Source organism: Erithacus rubecula, assembly GCF_903797595.1.
Source record: "Erithacus rubecula genome assembly, chromosome: 1".
Lineage (NCBI taxonomy): Eukaryota > Metazoa > Chordata > Aves > Passeriformes > Muscicapidae > Erithacus > Erithacus rubecula.
This window is the reverse complement of record NC_136658.1, coordinates 54,488,895-54,503,618: the sequence shown is the minus strand read 5'-3', so window position 1 is coordinate 54,503,618 and position 14,724 is coordinate 54,488,895. Positions and strand designations below refer to the sequence as shown.

The following is a 14,724-nucleotide window of genomic DNA, read 5'->3' as shown; positions in this document are numbered from 1 at the left end:
CTTCCCTTCCCTTCCCTTCCCTTCCCTTCCCTTCCCTTCCCTTCCTTTTTGTTATTTTCTTCCTTCAAATCTGAACTTCCCTCTAAGGTTCTTCTACAATTTCTGCTTAATTTCTAATCTAAAAATGTAGATTTTCTATTGTATTAAAGACTCCTGTTGTTAGAATGGCTGTTACTTATTTGTGAGTAGCATAATGCTGCTGAAATTTTGATTGCTCATCAAGGTTTTGGCAACAATTTATTTATTTACCTCTTGTATTTGGAACATGGCCTCAAATGACCACCTAACTCCTAAACCTGAAAGCAAAGCATGCCAAGTAACCTCATATCTGACAGATGTATCTTTCTAAGAGCCATTAGATATTTGGTGATCCATATTGAAGAGTTTATTTTTTAATTTGCCTGAATATTGGAAAATTAAACTTAAATAATATTACTAATTTCTTTGCATATTATTACATTGTGGAAAGATTTAAAGCCATGTTGCTGCATACTCAACTCTTATAAAACTTGTGTAGTGGAAAGTTATGGAATATAAAACAGCTTTTGTGGTTCATAGGAAGCAGTCTGGAAGCTTTGTAAACACTGAAACCTAAGTTAAAACTGAAGTGATCCTGTTTAGTACTGTAGGGTACTTATCAATTACATATGCAAACGGAAAATGTTTCTTACAGAACTTGCCTCTAAATGAGCTTCTGTGTCTGGCTGAAAACTAAATCTTTGTAAGCTTCAGTACTGCAGAAATCAGAGACAGTAAGTTGATATTTTTTTGCTTAAATCATTAGTGTTTTAAGCTACGCTTACCTTTTGTCACCCCACCAGTTTTCTGTATCAACCAGCTCTTCATGTAAGGGGTCAGTTTTTCAGGGTCTGATTGTGAGGTTCTATTTCCTACCTCCCTCATTGTGTTTATAGTGAATGCACTGTTTGTATATAGAGAGAGGACATCAGAAACTCCACAACTTACTGGAGTTTAGTCTATGAAGAGCTGATTGTAAACAAAAATGAGAAAAGACCAATTTGCTTTGCACTGGAATGCTGTGTGGTGGGTTGATGTGTTGTTTTGGGGGCTTTAAATACTCTTCCTGCTGTTTATTGCTGCTTTCTTAAGTATTCAAACAAACCATAAATACTATCTCTATGAGATGTGATGGCTCCTAAGTAGTCATATACATTTTCAGTTTCTGGTGTAATTATTTTTAATGGAAATAAGACTTACTGTAATTAGTACGTTTTGCAGTTGTTTGTACTTGGCTCAGCACAAATGACCAAAACCAATCTAAATGCTCCAAAATGTAATACAGATTTAACACAAAATAACCTAAATGCTCCAAAAGGATACTCTGTGCCCTGAATTGACTATAGACAATGCTGAAAAGAAGATGTATGGGCACATTTGGGGCAGATCTCTAAATGGCTATGTCTCACTCACTTCCAGAGTGCTTCTGGCAGTGTATAGTGTTACTGACATAAAGTGTCCCTGTTTGGAAATAGAGTTGTAATGACTCAGAAAATTATTATTCCCTTCTTGTCTTTTCTTTAAATGTTTAAGGTTTGAATTCAAAGTGTGTCATTTTTATCATCAATGCATAAGTTGCTCCTTTAGAAGCTTATCCATTTTGTGATTCTGTTATTTTATGACCCAGAAAATTAATAATAAAGTAAGCACTACTACTATTCAGCAAAGTAAGAGCTTTAAAAATACTTGAGTCTTGTGGTATTTTGTGGATTCAATTATGCTTCCATTTATTTGTGGGGTTCACTGCTAAAGTATCAGAATTTTCATAATTCACTTAACATGATTTAGATTTCCTCTGCAGCATACAGTTTCATAACATTTGGAACAAGTGCAGAATTTGAATTTTCCCAGTTCTGAGAACATCCTCTTAATATTGAAGCCTATTTTGTACTTTCCCTAAGTCTTCAGCTACTCAGGAGGAAATGGAAGGAAGGATTCAATCTTCATGCAGTCTGAATCTCTCTGGAGGCTGCCTCTTCATCAGCTGTGTAGGGGGCCTTAGATGGCATTATTCTGACAAAAGGCATTCGAGGTCTAAGGAACTGTTTACAAAATTCCTGCAAAAGACCTATTCCTTTTCTGTAATCTTCCTTTTTAACAAGTGTGAGACAAAATATACCTTGCTTCTGTTTTGTGTACCTTCAACAGGTAGCACATGAGGCATAGCTGTCCTATAAAAGGACTTAATGTAGCCTCTGCTCTGCTTCAGAGATTTCATGGCCCATGCTGGGGGGATGTCAGGAATTGGATAAGACAATTCTGGCAGCAAGGTAGCCTGGTCTTCACCTCTGTCTTCTTCATGCACTTCCCAAATCATGGAGCCTCTCCCTGAATGTGTGCTCCACGTGCACGGCAGAACTGCTCTCTGCATGCTCAGAAAGAAGTGACTTCCTGGCAAGTGATGGTCCTTGGGATCATTCCATCAGGGCATGACTTGCAGCACATTCAGCAGGTTTGGGAAATGCAGCAAGATCTTAACAAGCTTTTAAAGGATGTGATAATTACATATGCAGAGGGATATTTCCACATTTTTCCTCCACAATATTTTATTTATATTGATCAAGTTTCTAGCAAGCTTTCCTAGTTTCTGCAGGCTGCCTTTGGAAGATGTGCATGTTTATGCATGGGTGTTGCAATAAGTAATATTGAAAAAGTTGGAAGATTCGAGGGACTTTTCATTATAAACTCTCTATTACAAGCAGAATTAAATATATCTTAATCTGGTAAATTCAGATACAGTTCACTAAAAGATAGACAGTACATCTACAAACTGCCTTTTAAGATAGATTGGATCAGATCTAAGATTAGGTTTTTAGGAAAACTCAAAATGTATATGTTCCTGTCTCCTTTTAGTCCTCAAGTGTTCACAATTTCTGCAGAGAAGTGCCTGGTCCTTCCCGAGGAAAGAAATTACAGATAAATATAATAAAATAGGCTCATTTGTCTCAGATCAGCCTATAGCTCTTAATGTTTCCAGTATACAGTTTCAACAGTGACTGTTTATAAATTTCAAAGTGTTTATTAACAGCAAAAATTCAATTTGAAAAGCTAGAAGAACTCAATTTTTTCAACAGATGATCTCTGTTTTGAACTAAAGTACACACAAATACATAAATGTATGTCATGCACTGAGAAACGACAAACACTTTTCTGATGTGAAAGAAAAAAAAATTGGCTTTAAAGGCACTGAACTTGAGAAGATTGTGTAATTTAGCTAAAGGGTATATTATAATTACCTGGGAATAGTGATGCCTGAATTTCCCCTAAATAGGTTGTTAATCTCAAAAATCTGCACAGCTGGACAGGACGTAAAACAAGTGATGGCAATCGAGACAACAGCAATGAAATGGAATATATCAATAGTTGTGAAAATAGACATGCCAGAAATGTCTGGTGATTCCAGGCATCTGAGAAAAATGTGAAAAACAATAAGCTAAGAAAAGTTTACTTTGTGTGCTATGCAAAGGGAACTTTACGATTCTGCTATATATTTATATTCTAAACAGTAGCCCAAATAAATCTGTTATTTGTCTTGGAAGAGAAAATGTTACTGGCAAAGATAAGGAGCTTGGGTTTGGAGGTTCTTTGTTTGGCTGGGGTTTTGAGGGATTTTTATTTTTTATTTTTTTTCTTCATTCTAAGTGCTCTCCATAAAGCTGGGACAAAAGTTATTATCATCACACAGATTAAAAAAAGGTTATTATCTTATCTCAGTGTCAACAAACAGATAATGAAGAACCTTCTAACCATTTCCTTTCCTTCTGGAATTAAAACAGAAGTGCAAATGTGGCATATCTCCATCAAAAGAGTTAAAAAAGATTCTGACAGATGTGATCGAGTGCTTCCATTTAACCTTTGATTGCTTAGCTATTTCTTTGAACTCATTTCTGCTGCAGGTAGTGAAAGCTCAGGGCATGTTATTTTAGCTATTCTTCCTTCCCAAAAAGGAAATAGTTCTTTCACAATGTGCATTTTTTATCATCTGATTTATAGGGCTTTGTTTGCTTTACCATGCTGTCCTTTCTTCCTAGGAAAAAATATCTCATGCATACCTTTGTCTAAATTACTTCCTATTCTTTACAAGATCTGTAAAGCTTATTTTGGAAAAAGAAGTTAAGGCTTCAATGAAATAAATTTAAGCTAAATATTCAAAGGATTGTATTCTTATTTCATATTTGAAATAGATAGCTTTCTTTAATTGGAAGAGTGTTTTATGTACTGTTCTTTTAATTTATTTTTAATTTCCTTTTTCCTTTTCCGTTGTCAGGACAGTGTAAGTACTTGTTTTCAAGAATTATGGAAGAAACAGGGTACAATCTTTAAAAATTATATTTGTTTACTCATTTCATAGATTACTTTGTGTCACACAGACAATTCTTTCATCACAAAAACATCTTGATTTTTTTTCCCCATTGAAAGCAACCTCTTTGCTACAACAAATCCCACTAAAGCCTTCAAGAAATGAAATTACCAGGATTATTACAACATAAAGAGAATGAAGTGCAAAGGTATAGAAATTGGAAAGACTTTATGATAAAGGAGGCTGTAGTTTTGGGTGTATTTCCTATTTACCCTGTCTTTTGGAATACTTTTAAAAAGTGATTCTTTTAAACAGTAATCTAATAACTACTCTCCTTCTTTTTAGTATCTCTGTATGGTGCAATATCTGGGGTTTTATTTAATGACTGTGAAATGTATTTAGCATTGTCTGAATTCCGTGTGTTCGGCAAGATCTCATAATAGGTACAGAAAATTAACTTTGTGTCTTGGCACAGATACATTTGTTTTATGAACATTGAATCACATAATGTAAATTAGAGAAATATATCTCTAACATAAAACGTAAAGGCTAAGCAAATTATTTTTTTCATTGGAGTCAAACTTGCCTATTCTCAGAAGAAATTCATGTTATCATAAGACTTTGTACTTATAGTCTGCACATGATTGCTTCCAAGTTATCAGAAAAAAAATTAACCTCAAAATAGCATAATGTGCATTTTAAAACATCTGTTATGAACTATGATTTTTGGAGGAACAACTATGCTAACTAAGTCTCTGGTCAATGAGGACTTGGTGTGCTAAACAACAGTATAACAGCAGATGTACAATAAAGGCCAGAAGGCTGAAATATTTTGGCTACTGCCTCTTCCTTGGTAACAGGAAATGAACAGCTCATGGCATAATCTGTCATAATAGCTCTTTGTCATTCTTTGCCTGACTCCAGCATGAATTCAGTAAGACAGCACTTTGTTCTCTGGAAGCATCCATATTCCACCATCTAAATTTCAATGTTTCTTTTGCACAAGCAATGCTTTTGTACTGACTTCCCAAAAGCAAATATTTTCTTTGGGGCTTGAATGTTTTTTTAATTGCTTTTGCAGTGTTTCTATACTTTAGTATTAATTTAAGAACTCTTTGAAAATTGTGGTTTGCACTTTATGTTTATGAACTATATAAGATAAAAAGAAAAAAACTAAAGAGAAAAGCGTCAATCTATCCCCAGAATCTTTTTGAAAAGATTAATTCTTTTTCTTACAAGGAACTAATTGCATGTGTTTAAAATAAATAATACTTGCTTATTTTCCTCAATACTTTATTTTATACCAATTCACCTAAAACATATATAGTATGCATATATCTTATAATAAGTCTTTCAAATAAAATAGTTTTCCATTAAATATACTCTTACAGCAAACAAAATTACAACTTTTGCTCATATTGAGTACATGAAGAAGGTATTACATAACAGAAATGTAGTAAAATTCATAACAAATCCAGAGAAATATGCAGGGAAATTTTAATGAAGAACCTTCTGGAATGAGCATATAATACTTTTTAATTGACCACAGCCAGTAATATTAGAACAATGATTTTAGATATTCCCATGAGTTCAAAGGCAGACAGCCTTCTTTGACCCATTTCCTTGTTTGCTTGTCATTGTGCTCGTTTGTTTTGCTTTTTTTCCAAGCAGTAATAAAGCATATTTGGTAAAGATACCATTTCTGTTGCTATTAAACAATAATCATGGCATGTCCTATTGATATATTATGCCATTTTCCATTTAATGGGGAAGAAATTGTTCCAGTTACATGTTTCTTTCTGTCTAGGAATGATGTTTTAGTCTCTCAAAAGCTGACTGTGTGTTTGTATCTCTTAAGTTATATATCACTAGTCATGATATACTGAAACATTATGATGCAAAACTTTTTCATAAATTTCAGAGTTGCATTGCCACTGCACATATTTTTGCCTCAAATTCTTTTCATTGCAATAGAGTTGGAGAAGAATTTTTGGGTGTTTTTTGGGTCATGTTCAATCTGAAGTGTTTGGTACCACAATTAAAGGAGTTAGTAATGTGCTGGACATTACGTTGTGTGTGTTCAATCAAGGTACAAACTTTGGCAGAAGTATCTTTAAAGATTCTGTCATTCCATTTACGTTGAAGCTCCTACCATCTTGCCTTAATGAAAAAAATAAATAAAGAAGAAGAAGAATATTTATAGTAGATCTTTTCAGGAGTATTTAAAGATAACTGTGGTTAGTTTTGTTAGTTTGGCTAGAAAGACAAACAGTTGGCATAGACTTATATGAATTCCTGGCTGTAGAAATCACAAACAGTTTTGACTTTCCCTAAGGATTTTTTTTTTAAGCAACTTCACTATATTATCCAAACTGCTTCATCCACAGCTAAAAAAAGTGATACATCCTGGCATCAAGCAACTTTCTCTTTGTAAAGGTGTATGGTGTTTACATGACTTTTTCTGCAGCCCACTTACAGAAAAAGTCTGCATTGTTATTCTGATTAGGAGATGATGCCCATGATTTTTGCTGGAGAAACTTTAGGAGCTCCTGCCTTGCTTTGCAACAGCTATGAGGAGTCTTAATAACACATTTTAGTTACCAATAGAAGCTTTTAGATGGGGTAAAGTTTCATTTCATACTGCTCAAAGAAGAATATGTTGGCAAAGCGTCAAAAACTCCAGGGCTTGTATTCAGTGTTTCCTTATGATCAGACACAAGGACTTGAATATATTCATTGCAGAGTGGTGTATTGTGTGTTGGTGAATTAAGCATTTTTTAATGTCTTGTAGAACTTTCTGGAATCTTCCCTACTAATAACAGCTTTTCTTCTTCTCATCACTTTGTATGACTTATAACTAGTGCTTCCTGTTTAGCAGCATAAAAAGCAGATAATTTCTTTGCCAGTTTTCTGGAGTTTTCATTTGTACTCTACTTGGAATAGACACACAGCTTAGCAACAGTCAGAAAGGGAACTATCATCATCTAGTTTGAAAGTTTAACAAAGAGACTTCTCTGTATATTTGTATATATTGTATTGTATCTCAGAATATTGAGATAAATATCTGTATTTCAGAATCTTCTCTGCTGCTTCATTGGTTTTTATTTGATTTGGGAATTGAGTTGTAGAAGCAATAATCTCGTTTATAATTAGTGCAATATGCCATTTCAAATAATGCAGGTCAAAGCTTTTAGTGAATTCAGAAATATTCTCCATTTTGGCAGGAAATAACACCCACTATCTTATTAGTCTATGACAAATAATCACCGTCAAATATGACTGTGGCAATTCTGACATTATAAATATCAGGTTAGTTACAACAAAATAACAGTTATAATTCCAGTGTCTGAATCTTGGTAGTACCTCTGCCATCTTGTATCATTTTAGCAATCTGGGACAGTGTAGATTGCTTTACATGCCAAAATTACTGAAGGAATTGAGACCTGTAGTGGGCTTGAATATTAGGAAGAGACAGGGTATAATTACACATGATAACACCAATGAGAGAAGATTGTAGAAAAGATTATTTAATGTTTAAATAAAAATTTTAGGAAGTCTTTAAAGATATTTTGTGGATGCTCAGATTTTTAATTGAATATGTGTGTTTGCTATACCTCTATCAGTTTTTTCAACTGGAGCATTGACTTGTTAATAATTTTAAACTGCTTTGCTTGAATACATATTGTTCCCAAGAATTATTTCACAGAGAAATAGAATTTTTTTTTTCAAAAGCCATATACTTATTTAGAAATATTTCAAAGAAAATACTTTGTGTCAAAAAGAGTATTTGTAAACTTTTTATGCAAAATCAGCAATTTTTGATTTTGAGAAAAGTATAAATTGAGAAAGAGCCAGCATATTTGCTTTTGCATATATATGGGAATGCCAGCTTCATATATGTTTAAGAATGAGCCATTTACATGCAACTTTTTTCCTCTGTCACTCATACAGAGCCTACTAAGGACATGTCCATGGTGAACACTCTTATATTTTAGTGGGAATGAGGAGAATCAAAAACGTGTTTGAAGGAAACAACACAAGTATTTACAAAGCGTTGCTGTGTGCAATTATTTATCACTGCAGGCTTGTTTGTTTAAATTGTCTTTATATAACTTTAAATGAAAATCACTATTAGATGCTAAAGTACTTAAAATATTGGGTAACTCATCTTCTTAAAACCTAATTCACAATTTAATGGTAAATATATAATGTTGATTAAAATCTAATTACAATGTCATGGTAAGAAAATTACCTAGAATTCTAAAAGCTCATATACATACTCAAGGTTACTAGATATATTTATTCCAATGTAATGTGCCTGAAATTTTTACTGGCACATATGCAGCGTCAGGTATTAAAATTTATGCAAAAGCAGTTAATCATAGAGGAGAAAAAATAATTATTCAAATAAAACAAACTGCTTTATTCAGCTGGAGGTGAGAAAGGTCTCTTCAAGGCCTTGTGTCTGTTTTCACTTCCTTGATAGTTATTATGTATTCTTTTTTTACTGCACGTGATAATTTAATTTGCTTATATTGATATTAATTGCGATTTCTGTTGGCAACAACTATGTGCTCTGAACAATTTGCATTCACTAGGACAACAACAACACAAGTGGCAAGAGCTGGAATGATTTACCAGCATAAAATCATTACCAGAATGGGAAGCTTAGCTGATAACCTGCAATGTTTATGGCATCTGAGCTGCCCTGACTTTTCCTAAAGAAATTAGAACTAGGAGCAAGAGATGGAAATGAAAACCAAATAAATTTAAACCAAAGAACCCATTTAATATGTTGACTCACTTTTTTTTTCAAAACATTGTCAACATTTTCATATGCTGATTTATAAGTTATAGGACATATACACCATGAAAGTTTCCATGTTATCACATCTTCAGGAAATTCTGAGCTACAGTCAGTTGCTTCATTTAACCAAACAGCAGAAAAAAATAATATTAGAAACATATGAGTTTTTGATAGATTTAGAAGCAGGTTCAAAGAAATTAAACACATCTGAATTTTTCTCTTAAGACATTTTAACTATATTCAACTGAAAGCTTAAAAGTCCAATCTGAGTGATTTCCCTCCAAGTAATGGTTTCACTCAGAATGTTTGAATGGATGAACATCTATAACTGGGAAATTAAATGTGTCACAGTCAGATATGAGGCCTGGAAGGCAATGATAGAGGGAGAGAGAGAGGCAGTCACATATGGAAGATGTTAGAACAGTCTGCAAAACCCAGTTGCAAATCTTAAATTTTCTTTTATTATTTCAAATGCTTCTAAATAAAACACTGGGCACCAACCCACTTTCCATAATCTGTGGGTTGAATGTGGGAGATTCAAAATCCAGCTCTGAATCAGAGTTCTGTGTCCCAGTCATCATTAATGTTGAAGGATAATACAACTATGACAGTGTAAGAGATGTGTATTTATATGCACTACTCATGAAAATCCCAAACAACACTAATGGTGTTTTATTTGAGAGCCTTTGATGTTAATGAGAGATAGGCTTATGCCAAGTCTGGCACATCAAACTTTTGAATTGTATAAAGGCAGCAGCCACAGCAGCTTTGTTCTGCATGAAGGCTTACATGTTGAGAGGGAGATTGTGCTTACAGTTGTGAGCAGTGTAAAAACATTTTCAGAGGCTGTAACGCTGTTTCATGTCAGCTATTTTTTAAACAGGGCTATCAACCATCTGACAGTTTTCAAACTAGTGGGAAATGAAGCAATGGATTTCCCCCCTCTTTTATACCACACATTTTAGTTAGCTGTGTCCCAGCCCCAAAAGTATTTGAAACTGTTATATTTTACTATCTACATAGAAATAACAATCTCTAGCCTTCATCCCATTTTGGTTTCACGTAGAAAAATAATATCTTATTTTTGAAATGGATATACTTAAGTGTATAACCACCTTTGTTTTAAAGAGGAGGAAGATAGAAACCTACTTATATCTGTGAAATCTTATAGATCCTATATATGGCTACATATCTATACATATATATAAAATTACAATTAATGCAGTTTTGAAATGGACATGATGAAATGACGAGAATTAAATATATAAATATTTTGGAGATTCTCCCAACCCAAAGCATTTCCATTTTCTGATCAAGTTTCTGAAAAGCATGAATGAAGTCATCATAATTTTATGTCTACCTAAATTTAGGCATCTAAAAACTAGCTGTCAGCACCCATTTAGCTGGAGAGTCTTTCATGGTGTTTTCTGGAGACCAGAACTTCTAGCAATAGGAAATAAGAACATTCTGAAATAATTTACACTTTGATGTCAATATTTAAAGTTTCATGTTTAATCAGCTCTCAAATAATGGAATTTTAATATTTCAGAATATATCACCTAAAATAAAATTTAAAAAATATTAACATCGAAAGGTTTCATATAAAATGATATTTTAAAATAAAATGGTAGTACATAAAAGTTTAAATTAAACACAACTCCAATATGGAATGTGTTGCATCTTCCAACAAAAATATTTTCTTCCAGCAAGATCAAATCAGATCATCTAAATACTCTGTGTTTTTGTTTTCTTCTCTTTGCCCCAAAATTTATGTTTTGTCAAACCTAAAATTTCCAACAGAAATCCTTTTGGCACTGAGCTCTATTTGATCCAGCCCTCGCATTTAAATTTCTGCTCAAAGACACTTTTCGGTTATCCTAATTACTTTGATCATGTTATTTTTGGTATTAATTAAAATTGAGAGACCCAATGCACTTGTGTCTTAAACAGAGAATTCTTTTCTGTACTTACCTCATTGTAACATACATATTCTTCTGGGAAGAATTAATAGGAACAGGAAATCTACTAACATTAAAATAGATAAATTAGATTTCTGATTAAATGACTTTCCTAGAAATTCAACTTCTTAAGAAAAAAATCTAGAATTACTTCAGGGTAATTTAAATCATACTTTATATTGATGAGCATGATATTAAATTAGATTAGAGTTAGATTAATGCTCATTTTTAGCCTTATTTGATTATTTATAGTAAATTATTTGTTTAAGAACTGACAGGACAAATGTGGTTCTTTTGGTTCCATTTCAAGTGTCTAAAAAGCCTACCTCATAGTGCTAGAGACTAATTTGGTAGTTTTATATGTGTAGAGTGTTTTGTACAGAAAAAAGTTGAACTTATAAAAACAAGTGTTAAAAACATGAAGAGAACCATTATTGTTGAAACTTTTCTTAGCATAATCAACCCCAGGGAAAATCAATTTTAGAAAACTGGAGCTCAAATGATAAAAATTGTAAGGAATTAAATAATGGAGGCAGGAGGATTATAATGCTTAATGCAGGAAAAATTAACTGTAAATTTAATTACTTGTTCCACCTATGAGAGAAACTGATTCTTTTTAGAGCTCCTTGAGGCTGAGTCTAATGAAAATTTTAGCAGTAATAATGAGTTCCTGCTTTATCACCTTAATCTGTGGCTATTTGATATAACTAAGTGGCCCACTGTGGTAGTTTTCATATCTAGAAGAGGCTTGGTCTCTAGGCAAAGTGGAATTAGCTGTAGAGTCATGGTTAAGATAAGGTTTTAGACATTTTTGCTATAACTTTGTAAACTATCCTCTTGATAGTTTACTTCTTGATAGTTATTATCCTCTTGATACCTTTCAATGGAAATTATAGCTTTTCACTCTTCAGAAGGTAGTTATGGCCTGGAACCATAATTTTAGGAGTTGGGAACCAGAAACGTAATTTTAAATTCCGTTGATATATCCAAAGACCCTATTTTAAACCAGCTCCTGTTGTTTTGTTTTCTTTGCTTTAATTGTTATGCTCTTCTACTTTTATTCTATTGCTGAGATAGATTTTTATTATTTCATTCTGGATGTATCTAAGTTTCCCCATTCTTGTTTAATTAGACAACCTGCATAGATTCAAGGCAATTACAAAAAAAAAATCCATACAGAATTTGTTGCAAATTTGTCAAGGGTTGAAATTTAATTTAAAAAAAATTACAAATATATATATATAGCAAATACTAAGCTTATTTTAATCAATAAGTTCCCTTGCTCTTTTCTGGTAAACTGAATAAAGAATATCACCTATTATAGAGGATTGTTTTACAAATTTATTTATTTAGTTCTATAAAGTATTACGTAACTCTTTAGAAAAAAAATCATGCCGTGTAAGTATTTCTAAACAGGCCAAAGATATCACCTCCATTTACTGAATTCACAATAAAATTCTTAAGGAATTTTGTAGAAAAGCCATAGTCAGTAGTTTTGTGGCATTTGTTTGAGGATTTTTGGTTTCTGACTTCAGTTTAAAATGACATTTTAAAGGATATGGTGGAAGAATTTCTGATTTTAAACATATGTTATTGAGACACAAATATTAATCAATTAAGGGGGAAGAAATCTGTTTTATCAATACATGAGAAAAAAACTATAACACTTGCAGGTGCTGAAATTTTAAACAAAACCCCCATAAATACTTCATAGTCTTTCTGAATCAGATAGGATGCGTGTTTCTCCTGAGACTCATTTATCATTTAAAAATAATTTCTTGCAATGCCCCACTTTTGCCTTAGATGTGAGAGTGTTCTTTAAGTTGACTGGTGGAATAATCCACCTTGGCATATTTTATGTTTTTAATAATCAGCCATAAGCATATTTAACATTTCCTTCCTACCTTTCATATGAGTACTAAGCCCATTCTGACACTTGAGAAGGAGCAGAATTCTTGACATAGTTGGTTGAACTAGAAAGAAATAGCAGAAACCTCTTGTTTTATGAACTGTTCCTCCTGGTAGAGGAATTGTGGCTGTGAGAAATTGATTGAAAAATTAGAAACGGTGTCTCACCAGCCCAAGCACTGATGTGGACAAATGCCTTTCAGGAATGAAAAGAAGCAGCAAATATTTCTTCTCTTTCCCATCACACCGTCCTCATGATGATATTTTTCATTGTTTTCCATACTGAGGCATGTAAACAGGATGGGTGGAGTAGATTGTAAAGATCTAATAACTTGTCATGTAATTACTCATGTAATGGAGTATTTTGGTCACTGCTGATCTGAAGTTGTAGTGAAGGTCATGGAATAACTTTCTGGAAGAGTGACAGGAAAGATGTTGGGGCGAGTTCAGGGAATGACTTCGTTCCCCGAACTTAAGGCATCTCTGGTGCATATGCCTACACCTGCACTACATCCAGCTGAGAAGAATGGGTAAAATGGGATGTTATCATACAAGGCATTCCTGCTTCAGGGTGAGATAAATTAGCTCACACCAACCCCCATTGGAGATAGTATGACTGACTCACATATATCATTCTGCTTTAGGTACTCTAAGTTACATTTACATTCAGCTAATTGTGCATCCAAGTTGTGGTTTAGAAAACAATCAAACTCTTCTTTGCTTTCTTCTTTTACCTTCAGAAAGGGTCACAAGATCACTGCAACGCATCTGGTGTGACAGTGGAAGCCATACTGAAAGCTGAATACTTGCAGGAACAGGATGGCCTTTACTGTCAGATTCTTTCCCAAGCAGTCTAGTTAAACTGTGGGCAAGTTAAATCATGGCATTTTGTCTTGTAGCTCTCCTGTACTGAGGCAATGAATAGAAAATAAGCTAATTTCTCTTGTCACCTTTTTTTTTTTTTTTCCCCTCATGGCTCTTATAAGTATGAATGACTGTATCTTTTAGACTGGTCTTAGAGTCATAGCATGAGGTTACATCAGTTTTTGATGCTCCAAGATGATAAATCTCTTTGATACTGGGTTCTTTTTTTAATGATTCAGTATGCTCATAATATTCAGTAATTAATGAAAATGAACACCAGTCACTAGCAAAATATATAGTACTCTTCTTTTTTCCTGTCTCCCATCTCTTGCCCCCCTGTCTTTCCCCATCTCTCTGTTTGTCATGTGCCCTCTTCCTTTTTCTCATGTGGAAGCAGTAATCTCAGGCCCAAGAATTAATTTGAGGGAGATCTGATACAGACTAACTTGTTCACTTACACAGTTAACTTGCTCCTCTCAGCTGGTTTTGGCTGGAAATAAACAGAAACCGCTAGAAATTTGAGTGCTCCCCATCCCCAGAATCTTTTTATGAAAGTAGTATTTCAGACCTCTCTCTTTAAAATGTACAGTTTCCTATGTATTCTTCTACCCCAGGTGTGTAGCTGACTTCCAAGCACAGATTAAGCCAACAGTTTCTCCCTTGCAAGTTGCAGATTCCCAGGGGAAGTAAATAATAAAAATTAATTACAACACATATCCTTCCTCTTTCCAGTGATTTGGTTCTAATGCCTTTTCTTCTAAACCTGAGTTTCCTCTCCTACATTTTTATTTTATTCTCTGAAAAGGTGCCCCAACATCAAATGTCACTGTTAATTGAAAATGCAGTAAGCTAAAACAGAAGAGAATGCT

The 14,724-nt window shown here is 33.6% G+C and overlaps 1 protein-coding gene across 5 annotated transcripts in view; it reads left to right on the top strand.

Moving 5' to 3' along the window:
- Positions 1–637: 637 nt before the first annotated feature.
- The window catches only part of LOC306810017 (uncharacterized protein), a 110,060-nt gene continuing 95,973 nt past the window's right edge, over positions 638–14,724 (top strand). For all 5 annotated transcript variants that reach the window (XR_013776353.1, XR_013776354.1, XR_013776355.1 and 2 more), the window contains exon 1: positions 638–752. The gene's annotated coding sequence lies outside the window, so the exon portion shown is untranslated. The remainder of the gene's footprint in view (positions 753–14,724) is intronic.